General features: G+C 42.7%; 2 non-coding genes across 2 annotated transcripts; both read right to left on the bottom strand.

Moving 5' to 3' along the window:
* Nucleotides 1-2,755: 2,755 nt before the first annotated feature.
* LOC138351488 (5S ribosomal RNA) lies at nucleotides 2,756-2,874 on the bottom strand. The gene has a single exon (XR_011222463.1). It is a non-coding gene; the product is annotated as a 5S ribosomal RNA (ribosomal RNA).
* Nucleotides 2,875-11,022: 8,148 nt separating this feature from the next.
* On the bottom strand, nucleotides 11,023-11,141 carry LOC138351487 (5S ribosomal RNA). Its single transcript, XR_011222462.1, has one exon. It is a non-coding gene; the product is annotated as a 5S ribosomal RNA (ribosomal RNA).
* Nucleotides 11,142-11,551: the final 410 nt, after the last annotated feature.

The raw sequence follows: 11,551 nt of genomic DNA, 5'->3' as shown, positions 1-11,551 counted from the left end.
AAACCCACAACAGCAGCAGCAATGTCAGGACGCGGCAAGGGAGGCAAGTGAAGGGCAAGTCAAAGTCTCGCTCCAGCAGGGCCGACTTCAGTTCCCCGTGGGCAGAATTCACCGTCTGCTGCGTAAAGGCAACTACGCCGAACGCGTCGGTGCTGGCGCTCCTGTCTACCTGGCAGCCGTCATGGAATACCTCGCTGCCGAAGTTCTGGAGCTCGCCGGTAACGCCGCACGTGACAACAAGAAGACCGTATCATCCCACGTCACTTGCAGTTGGCCATCCGCAACGACGAAGAACTCAACAAACTTCTGTCTGGCGTAACCATTGCACAGGGAGGTGTTCTTCCAAACATTCAGGCAGTTCTTTTGCCAAAGAAGACGAGAAGAAGTAAGCACTTCTGCCACCCACCACGACAAATACCATAACCAGGCTCCATCCGGAGCCACACACACTTTAATAGGAGATTCAAGTAGACAATCAACTTTCAAACATTAATATAACATTTATATTGATTTCATGTGAAATGTGTACATAACAAACAAACAAAACAAAATTATAGGGATATTCAGCATCACTTGAATATTAACCAATCATATAAATCCATATATATTTTATATTTTACTTTAAGCGAGGAATTCATATTCTCAATTTTTAATCATACAATGAACAAATTCTTCATAGACGTAATGAATAAATGTCAAGGTTTTAATGTGTTTCATGAATATATATATATATATATATATATATATATATATATATATATATATATATATATATATATATATATATATATATATATAATATAATATAATATAATATCTAATACTTGTGAACCAGAATATGTTTGAGCAGCAGCGATCGTGCCATTGGCCGAAGTGCAACAATTCAAATAATTTAAAGGGCCTGCTCGGGTATATAAGAGAGGCTGGGAGACTGGGGCCGGTGGTGGGTGATGGGTGATGAGTGATGGTGTGGTGTGGTGTGGTGTTGTTAAGAGTTGATTTACGGCCAGCCAGCCAGCTGCAGCCAAGGCAGGGCAGGGCAAGGCAAGGCAAGGCAAGGCAAGGCAATAACAGGACAGGACAGGCAAGGCAAGGCAAGGCAAGGCAAGGCAAGCAGGCGGGCGGGCGGGCGGGCGGGCGGGCGGCGGCCAGCCAGCCAGCCAGCCAGCCAGCCCCCACTTTGTATTTATATGCATTCAATTTATATTCAAACATTATATATGTTAAGGGCCTAGTTTTAGTGTTTATTTTAAAAATGACAAACATCGAGTCGTTTTACCAGTCCTTTAGCGTTAACGGTGATGCATTTTAAAACTGAACAGAAATCACCTTTTCTGGATATATCAAATATCGAATCCGCTTAATGTGCCTACAATTCAATCATTCAAAAAATACATAATTTACATCATGCCTTTTCATAGAACAGACAATAAGATTTGAGACAATAAGAACTTTAGTTTTATAACTAAAGTTGCACAATTATACCAACTCTATGGTGGCTGGGTGGTAAGGTGTGTGGCTGGTGTTTTGGAAGTCGCGAGTTCAAACGACCCAATGGGAGTACTTTTTTTTTTTTTATGCCATACAATCTTCCTAGTACTATTATGTAGGTGTGTGTGTGTGTTTTATTCATTCTTTGGTTTTATAGATGACATACATATTGACTCCTTTTACCGGTCCTTAATTAGGCTCTGGGGAAGCAATGGTGGTGGTGGTGGTGCATTTAAAACTAAACCAAAAATCACCAGTTCTGGACGCGTCAAATATCATATCCGCTTAATGTGTCTACAACCTAATTACTTAAAACTACACTATTTAATTCATTCATATCATGTGCATATTGGTCATTATGCTCATACAACCGACATAACAATTTATTTTCATTATTAGAATCATACATTTCATCAAGTAATACAGATACAAAGAGATTTTCTTTCTGAGAAGACCGTTAGTATTGGCTGGCTGGCAGGCAGGCAGGCATTTGAGGGTTATTATTTCGCCTGTTGATTGGGGGGAGGGTTGATGTGTTAGGGGGTTTTCGGTTAGGTGTGTGGTGGTGATTGGTGGTGATTGGTGGTGGTGGTGATTGGTGGTGAGTAGTGGTGGTGGTGGTGGTGGTGGTGGTGGTAGTGGTGGTAGTAGTGGGAGGGGGGGGGGGGGGAAGGGGAATGATGGTCTGTGGATTCCTTCTCCGTACCCCCTTACATATAAGCAAAAACATGCCTTCCTGTGGGTATAGAAACATTAACACAAATTATATCAGTAACTGATATTGTAGCCTTTTAAACAGAAAAGATTTGTACATACAAATACTTTTAAATTATCATTTATTTGTGGAAATGGCATTTACGTCATTAAATTGATACCTCAGCATCAAGTGTCCTGCAGTGGTCCAGTGGTAAAGTGTATATAAGTGATGCGTATTCTTGGAGTTGCGAGTTCAAACCCGGATTAAGCTATATATATATATATATATATATATATATATATATATATATATATATATATATATATTATATATATATATATATAATTATATATATATATATTTTGTTTTGTTTTGGTTGTTTGTTTTTGTATAAAGCCTCACACACTATATTAAGCGAGTTTGTTTTAAACATGACATACATATTAATTCATTTTACCAGGCCTTATTCCACACAACTCCGTGAATTTCCCGTGGAGCCAGCCAGCCCCAGCCAGCCATTCAAACAAAAACAAACGAAACAAAACAAAACAAAACAAAAAACATTATTGCCAACAGCATTTGGTGTTCCCAGGCGGTCACCCATCCAAGTACTAACCAAACCCAACGTTGCTTAACTTCGCTGATCGGACGAGAAGCGGTGTTCTCAACGTGGTATGGCCGTTGGCATGAGACTGCCTACACATTGTGGCTAATAACCAACTCTTTTTAGTCATCACGGCAGGATACGGACCTTCTTGTGGTGTCTTAATGGTAATTGTATCCTAACATATTTTTGTCTCCTTGGCATGGATATTTAACATCGTTTATTCAGTCTTGGGTTTATGTTCTTTCGCCATTTACAGACATTTTACATCTACCTACTTCCTCAGCCTACCCTGCCAATTTCTAATGAATTTGTGGATTTTCTTTTGTAATACATACATGTGTGTGCTCATCTGCTCTTCAGTTTTTATGATATTTGTCTCATCTGTCCTGCTTTATGATACTTTTACAAAGAACATGAACAAATGCTTCTATTTTAGAGAAGATATGGGATCCAGGTTTCGGAGCCGTAAAACCAACCGTCGTGATTGGTGGACGAGTTGCCAGGTTGCAGCTTCTGTACCGTGCCGGCACATAAATAGGTTCGGCTCAAGCGGCGGCAGCATCATTCCCCCGTGACTGTCTGAGCGTCTCTCATCACCTTGGTTATCTCATCATCATCATGGTAGAAGCAAAGCCTACCAAGAAGGCTGCGGCTGCTGCTGCTGTGGTGGCCACCACCAGGAAACCTCGCGTCCAGGTTGCTCACCCGAAAACTAGTCAAATGGTTCTAGCCGCGGTCGCAGCACTCAAAGACCGTAAGGGCTCGTCTCTACAAGCAATCAAGAAGTACGTTGTTGCCAACAACAAAGTCGAGGCTGCCAAGATCGCCATTTACATCCGAAGATTTCTCAAGAAAGCAGTGGCTGACGGCATTCTTGTTCAGACCAAGGGAAGTGGAGCTAGTGGATCATTCAAGCTGGCCGTAGCAGAGAAGAGGGCCGTTCTAACTCCCAAGAAAGCCACCACAACCAAGAAACCATCTACAGCAGCAAAGAAGGCCGTGGTAACTCCCAAGAAAGCCGCCACAAGCAACAAACCACCTACAGCCTTGAAAAAGAAGCAGCAGCAGCAGCTTGTTGTTGGGAACAAAAAGCCCAAAATAAAGAGAGCTTCAAAATCTCCCAAACCACCCAAGGCAAAGAAAGCTGTCAAGAAAACAACAAAGGCAAAATAAACGACGACATGCAAGCAGCATGAATACACATGACAATAAACATCCAGGCCTCCCCCCTCAGTGGAGGGGCCTCATATGATTCCAAAAAGAGTTTAGTTTTGTAGACAAATAAATCATTACTTTTGGGGTAGATTTACTCTGTATATTATATATATATATATATATATATATATATATATATATATATATATATATATATATATATATATATATATATATACACATATACATGGGTGAGGTGATATGGTACCAAAGTTTTGGGTGAGGTGATTGACATTTACACAAGATAAAACACGAACCAATGGGAATAAAAACATAAGAATGGAAGTAACTGCAGAAGGCCTATTGGCCCATAACACAAGCACTTCCTCTTGATGCTTCTATATTGGTTCGGAGTCTTGAAGCTATAATATATATATATATATATATATATATATATATATATATATATATATATATATATATATATATATATATATATATATATATATATATATATATATGCACACAAAACTAAATAGTCTTGTTAGACAAATTGCCCCTATTAGAGGCAAGTTGACTAACAAGCCGAATGACTGCAATTGTTTTGAATTTGAGTTAAATCTAACATAGAAATGTAATCAAACCTAACCTAACCTATGCTAACCCAAGCTAAGCTAACCTAACCTAACCTAAGCTAACCCAAGCTAAGCTAAGCTAACCTAACCTAACCTAAGCTAAGCTAACCTAACCTAACCTAACCCAGCAATTCATGATCTTAATATAATACTGTTAATTGGATAAACCAATTTGGAAAGAAATGTTCGAAAATAACAAAATTAACTGTGCTTGTTAGGAAAATTGGGCCTTGCATACTTGTCCCAATAGTGTGGTTCTCGCTTTTAGGTACGACATAAACGTATACCTAAGTTGAGAGAGAAAAAGATTCGCACTCAAACATGCATATCGATTGCCAGTCCTGAATTCTGGGTAGATATTCGTGTCCTCCCTTTTCATTTACCATCATTTGGATACTATCAAAACAGCTCTGAGAAGGATAAAATGAATAAAACGGGTAGCTCACTCATGTAAAAAGGAAGAGTTGGGAAAGATCTCTCTCTCTCTCTCTCTCCCTCACCCCCCCCCCCCCACCACCACCAATGATCCTGCTCTGCTAGTATATAACGGAACAAACCTTCCCCCCCCCCCCCACCCCCCTCCCCAATCAGAGTCCCTTTAAGCATGCGAGGATAAAAAATAGATTTCATAAGACCCAATGTGCTAGCTGATATCAAAACAATTTATGTTATCGTCTATTAAGCCCTTCAGTAAAAAAGTATAGGGACCTAATTAGGTCCCGTTTTGAGGTGGTGGTGGGTGGAATCGATGGATTAGCCAAGCTCTTATCCGCCGAATCCGTAGAGGGTACGACCCTGGCGCTTCAGAGCGTACACCACGTCCATGGCAGTGACGGTCTTCCTCTTGGCGTGTTCCGTGTAGGTTACAGCATCACGGATGACGTTCTCGAGGAACACCTTCAGGACGCCACGGGTCTCTTCGTAGATGAGACCCGAAATACGCTTCACGCCGCCACGACGAGCTAAGCGACGAATAGCGGGCTTGGTGATGCCCTGGATGTTGTCACGTAGCACCTTACGATGACGCTTGGCGCCACCCTTTCCGAGTCCCTTGCCTCCCTTGCCGCGTCCAGTCATGGTGTTGAAGTTGTGTGAATAATAATAAAATTTCGGCACGATTTCCCCAGACTATATCCCGTCAAGCGGACGTACTTGTAGCATGGCAACTCCTAACTCCTGCCTGTCCTTACTTTATGCTTGTACTCGAGCAGAAACACGGCTTTCTCACAACGCTTTCAAAACTGCAGTTGCCTACTCGTCTGTTTCACGTCTCTGTGAAATGACTTTTGCACAAATCCAAAAAATAGAGCAAAATCAGCGATAATAGTGTTTGAGGTGAGCTGCCTGTTGGCTGCAGCCAGAGGAAGGAGGGGAGGGGCAACGGGGTGACGTAGGCGAGTCGAGCAGCCAATGGCGCTCGAGCAAGCGCCTCGAGACGGCGTATATAAGCAAAAATTTTTCGGCGCCGGCCATCACAAACCACAGTTGTTCACCATGGCTCGCACCAAGCAGACTGCTCGCAAGTCCACGGGAGGCAAGGCTCCTCGTAAGCAGCTGGCCACCAAGGCAGCACGCAAGTCTGCTCCTGCCACAGGGGGCGTGAAGAAGCCTCACCGTTACAGGCCCGGAACGGTCGCCCTGCGTGAGATCCGTCGTTACCAGAAGAGCACAGAGTTGCTCATCAGGAAACTTCCCTTCCAGCGTCTGGTGCGCGAGATTGCCCAGGACTTCAAGACCGATCTTCGCTTCCAGTCGTCTGCCGTCATGGCTTTACAGGAGGCATCCGAGGCTTACCTGGTCGGTCTCTTCGAGGACACTAACCTCTGTGCCATCCACGCCAAGCGTGTCACCATCATGCCAAAGGACATTCAGCTTGCTCGCCGTATCCGTGGAGAGCGTGCATAAGCTAAAACGACCACCCTAGTATACACCAAACTCGGCCCTTCTCAGGGCCAAAATATCCTTCTAAGGTTTCAGACATTCCTAGCATCAGTCATATGAATTAACCTTCATCTATACATATAATAAATAAATAAATACAATAATTTAGGTGTCATACATACACTGTACACGTGATATCAATAAATCAAGTCATTTGTAGTACAACCTGTCCTCTTACAAACAAAATGCCGTCGCTTTTCATTCTTATGCACTGCCAAGGATCCTCCCCCCCCCCCCCCCTCCAAAAAAAAAAAAAAAAATTGTCATACTGTACTAGAAATAAAAGCAGCTTGTATAAGTGACATACTGTCCTGTCCTGTTTTATTCTGTTTTTGGTCCTCTGGCTTAATCTGTTAAGTTAGGAGATGACATTTTAAATTAACCGTTTTCTTGACATTTTCAAACCTTAAGAGGGTGGCCTGCATAGTAATCCTAATGTGGAACATAACAATGAATCTCTAATCTCTAGAAAAAAGATACCGAGTGTTTATATGTGTGTTGAGAGAGAGAGAGAGAGAGAGAGAGAGAGAGAGAGAGAGAGAGAGAGAGAGAGAGAGAGAGAGAGAGAGAGAGAGAGAGAGAGAGACATGCAGAGACAGAGACAGAGACAGACAGACAGACAGACAGACAGACAGACAGACAGACAGACAGACAGACAGACAGACAGAGACTGAGAGAGAGAAACACACACAGACAGTTTCATAAATATTCTCATTTTATAGCTATTTGCTTTCAGTGACAGAGGTTTTTGTTATAATAGTATTGGTGTCTAACACTCACAATCTCTTTAGAAATTAAAGTGTGGCTCCAATGGAGCCGAGTTTGTTGGTTTGAGGCCAAGCCACCACCACAGGGCAGTAAGTAAGCCGTTTACTTGGAGGAGGTGTACTTGGTGACGGCCTTAGTGCCCTCAGAGACGGCGTGCTTGGCCAGTTCTCCGGGCAACAGGAGCCTTACAGCCGTCTGGATCTCCCGACTGGTAATGGTGGAACGCTTGTTGTAGTGGGCCAGGCGAGAAGCCTCGGCGGCGATGCGCTCGAAGATGTCGTTCACGAACGAGTTCATGATCGACATGGCTTTGGAAGAGATACCAGTGTCGGGGTGGACCTGCTTCAGCACTTTGTAGATGTAGATGCTGTAGCTCTCCTTCCTCCTGCGCTTCTTTTTCTTATCGCCCTTGGCAATGGCCTTCTGGGCCTTTCCGGCCTTCTTGGCAGCCTTTCCAGATGCCTTGGGTGGCATGATGATGCTCGTGCTGGCTGGCGTTGCGATACAATAATGAACTTTTGCGCGAGTCGAGCTTTCCTTTTATATCCCGCTCGCGACTCAGCTCAGAGCGGGTCGCGTGGCGGAGCGCGCTGATTGGTCAGTGGCGGACTCCCTTGATCCTGAGCGGGGTATATAACACGAAGCTCGATCTGCGGGCCGGCATAAAACACCACAAACCCACAACAGCAGCAGCAATGTCAGGACGCGGCAAGGGAGGCAAAGTGAAGGGCAAGTCAAAGTCTCGCTCCAGCAGGGCCGGACTTCAGTTCCCCGTGGGCAGAATTCACCGTCTGCTGCGTAAAGGCAACTACGCCGAACGCGTCGGTGCTGGCGCTCCTGTCTACCTGGCAGCCGTCATGGAATACCTCGCTGCCGAAGTTCTGGAGCTCGCCGGTAACGCCGCACGTGACAACAAGAAGACCCGTATCATCCCACGTCACTTGCAGTTGGCCATCCGCAACGACGAAGAACTCAACAAACTTCTGTCTGGCGTAACCATTGCACAGGGAGGTGTTCTTCCAAACATTCAGGCAGTTCTTTTGCCAAAGAAGACAGAGAAGAAGTAAGCACTTCTGCCACCCACCACGACAAATACCATAACCAGGCTCCATCCGGAGCCACACACACTTTAATAGAGAGATTCAAGTAGACAATCAACTTTCAAACATTAATAATAACATTTATATTGATTTCATTTGGAATGTGTACATAACAAACAAACAAACAAAACAAAATTATAGGGGATATTCAGCATCACTTGGAATATTAACCAATCATATAAATCCAATATATATTTTATATTTTACTTTAAGCGAGGAATTCATATTCTATCAATTTTTAATCATACAAATGAACAAAAGCAATTCTTCACTAGACGTAACGAATGAATAAATGATCAAGGTTTTAATGTGTTTCATGAATAAATATATATATATATATATATATATATATATATATATATATATATATATATATATATATATATATATATATATATATATATATATATATATATATATATAATATAATATAATATATTATAATACTTGTGAACCAGAATATGTTTGAGCAGCTGCGATCGTGCCATTGGCCGAAGTGCAACAATTCAAATAATTTAAAGGGCCTGCTCGGGTATATAAGAGAGGCTGGGAGACTGGGGCCGGTGGTGGGTGATGGGTGATGAGTGATGGTGTGGTGTGGTGTGGTGTTGTTAAGAGTTGATTTACGGCCAGCCAGCCAGCTGCAGCCAAGGCAGGGCAGGGCAGGGCAGGGCAAGGCAAGGCAAGGCAAGGCAAGGCAAGGCAAGGCAAGGCAATAACAGGACAGGACAGGCAAGGCAAGGCAAGGCAAGGCAAGGCAAGGCAAGCAGGCGGGCGGGCGGGCGGGCGGGCAGCCAGCCAGCCAGCCAGCCAGCCAGCCAGCCAGCGAGCCAGGCAGGCAGGCAGGCAGCCAGGCAGCCAGCCAGCCAGCCAGCCAGCCAGCCAGCCAGCCAGCCAGCCAGCCAGCCAGCCAGCCAGCGAGCCAGGCAGGCAGGCAGGCAGCCAGGCAGCCAGCCAGTCAGCCAGCCAGCCAGCCAGCCAGCCAGCCAGCCAGGCAGGCAGGCAGGCAGGCAGGCAGGCAGGCAGGCAGGCAGCCAGCCAGCCACTCCCACTTTGTATTTATATGCATTCAATTTATATTCAAACATTATATATGTTAAGGGCCTAGTTTTAGTGTTTATTTTAAAAATGACAAACATCGAGTCGTTTTACCAGTCCTTTAGCGTTAACGGTGATGCATTTTAAAACTGAACAGAAATCACCTTTTCTGGATATATCAAATATCGAATCCGCTTAATGTGCCTACAATTCAATCATTCAAAAAATACATAATTTACATCATGCCTTTTCATAGAACAGACAATAAGATTTGAGACAATAAGAACTTTAGTTTTATAACTAAAGTTGCACAATTATACCAACTCTATGGTGGCTGGGTGGTAAGGTGTGTGGCTGGTGTTTTGGAAGTCGCGAGTTCAAACGACCCAATGGGAATAATACTTTTTTTTTTTTGCCATACAATCTTCCTAATACTATTATGTAGGTGTGTGTGTGTGTGTTTTTATTCATTCTTTGGTTTTATAGATGACATACATATTGACTCCTTTTACCGGTCCTTAATTAGGCTCTGGGGAAGCAATGGTGGTGGTGGTGGTGCATTTAAAACTAAACCAAAAATCACCAGTTCTGGACGCGTCAAATATCATATCCGCTTAATGTGTCTACAACCTAATTACTTAAAACTACACTATTTAATTCATTCATATCACGTGCATATTGGTCATTATGCTCATACAACCGACATAACAATTTATTTTCATTATTAGAATCATACATTTCATCAAGTAATACAGATACAAAGAGATTTTCTTTCTGAGAAGACCGTTAGTATTGGTTGGCTGGCAGGCAGGCAGGCAGGCAGGCATTTGAGGGTTATTATTTCGCCTGTTGATTAGGGGGAGGGTTGATGTGTTAGGGGGTTTTCGGTTAGGTGTGGTGGTGGTGATTGGTGGTGATTGGTGGTGGTGGTGATTGGTGGTGAGTAGTGATGGTGGTGGTGGTGGTGGTAGTAGGTGGGAGGGGGGGGGGGGAAGGGGAATGATGGTCTGTGGATTCCTTCTCCGTACCCCTTACATATAAGCAAAAACATGCCTTCCTGTGGGTATAGAAACATTAACACAAATTATATCAGTAACTGATATTGTAGCCTTTTAAACAGAAAAGATTTGTACATACAAATACTTTTAAATTATCATTTATTTGTGGAAATGGCATTTACGTCATTAAATTGATACCTCAGCATCAAGTGTCCTGCAGTGGTCCAGTGGTAAAGTGTATATAAGTGATGCGTATTCTTGGAGTTGCGATTTCAAACCCGGATTAAGCTATATATATATATATATATATATATATATATATATATATATATATATATATATATATATATATATATATATATATATATATATATATATATATATATATACAACATGTTTTGTTTTGGTTGTTTGTTTTTGTATAAAGCCTCACACACTATATTAAGCGAGTTTGTTTTAAACATGACATACATATTAATTCATTTTACCAGGCCTTATTCCACACAACTCCGTGAATTTCCCGTGGAGCCAGCCAGCCAGTCATTCAAACAAAAACAAACGAAACAAAACAAAACAAAACAAAAAACATTATTGCCAACAGCATTTGGTGTTCCCAGGCGGTCACCCATCCAAGTACTAACCAAACCCAACGTTGCTTAACTTCGCTGATCGGACGAGAAGCGGTGTTCTCAACGTGGTATGGCCGTTGGCATGAGACTGCCTACACATTGTGGCTAATAACCAACTCTTTTTAGTCATCACGGCAGGATACGGACCTTCTTGTGGTGTCTTAATGGTAATTGTATCCTAACATATTTTTGTCTCCTTGGCATGGATATTTAACATCGTTTATTCAGTCTTGGGTTTATGTTCTTTCGCCATTTACAGACATTTTACATCTACCTACTTCCTCAGCCTACCCTGCCAATTTCTAATGAATTTGTGGATTTTCTTTTGTAATACATACATGTGTGTGCTCATCTGCTCTTCAGTTTTTATGATATTTGTCTCATCTGTCCTGCTTTATGATACTTTTACAAAGAACATGAACAAATGCTTCTATTTTAGAGAAGATATGGGATCCAGGTTTCGGAGCCGTAAAACCAACCGTCGTGATTGGT

This window comes from Procambarus clarkii, chromosome 49, assembly GCF_040958095.1.
Source record: "Procambarus clarkii isolate CNS0578487 chromosome 49, FALCON_Pclarkii_2.0, whole genome shotgun sequence".
NCBI classification, from domain to species: domain Eukaryota; kingdom Metazoa; phylum Arthropoda; class Malacostraca; order Decapoda; family Cambaridae; genus Procambarus; species Procambarus clarkii.
This window is presented reverse-complemented; position numbering and strand designations above follow the sequence as displayed.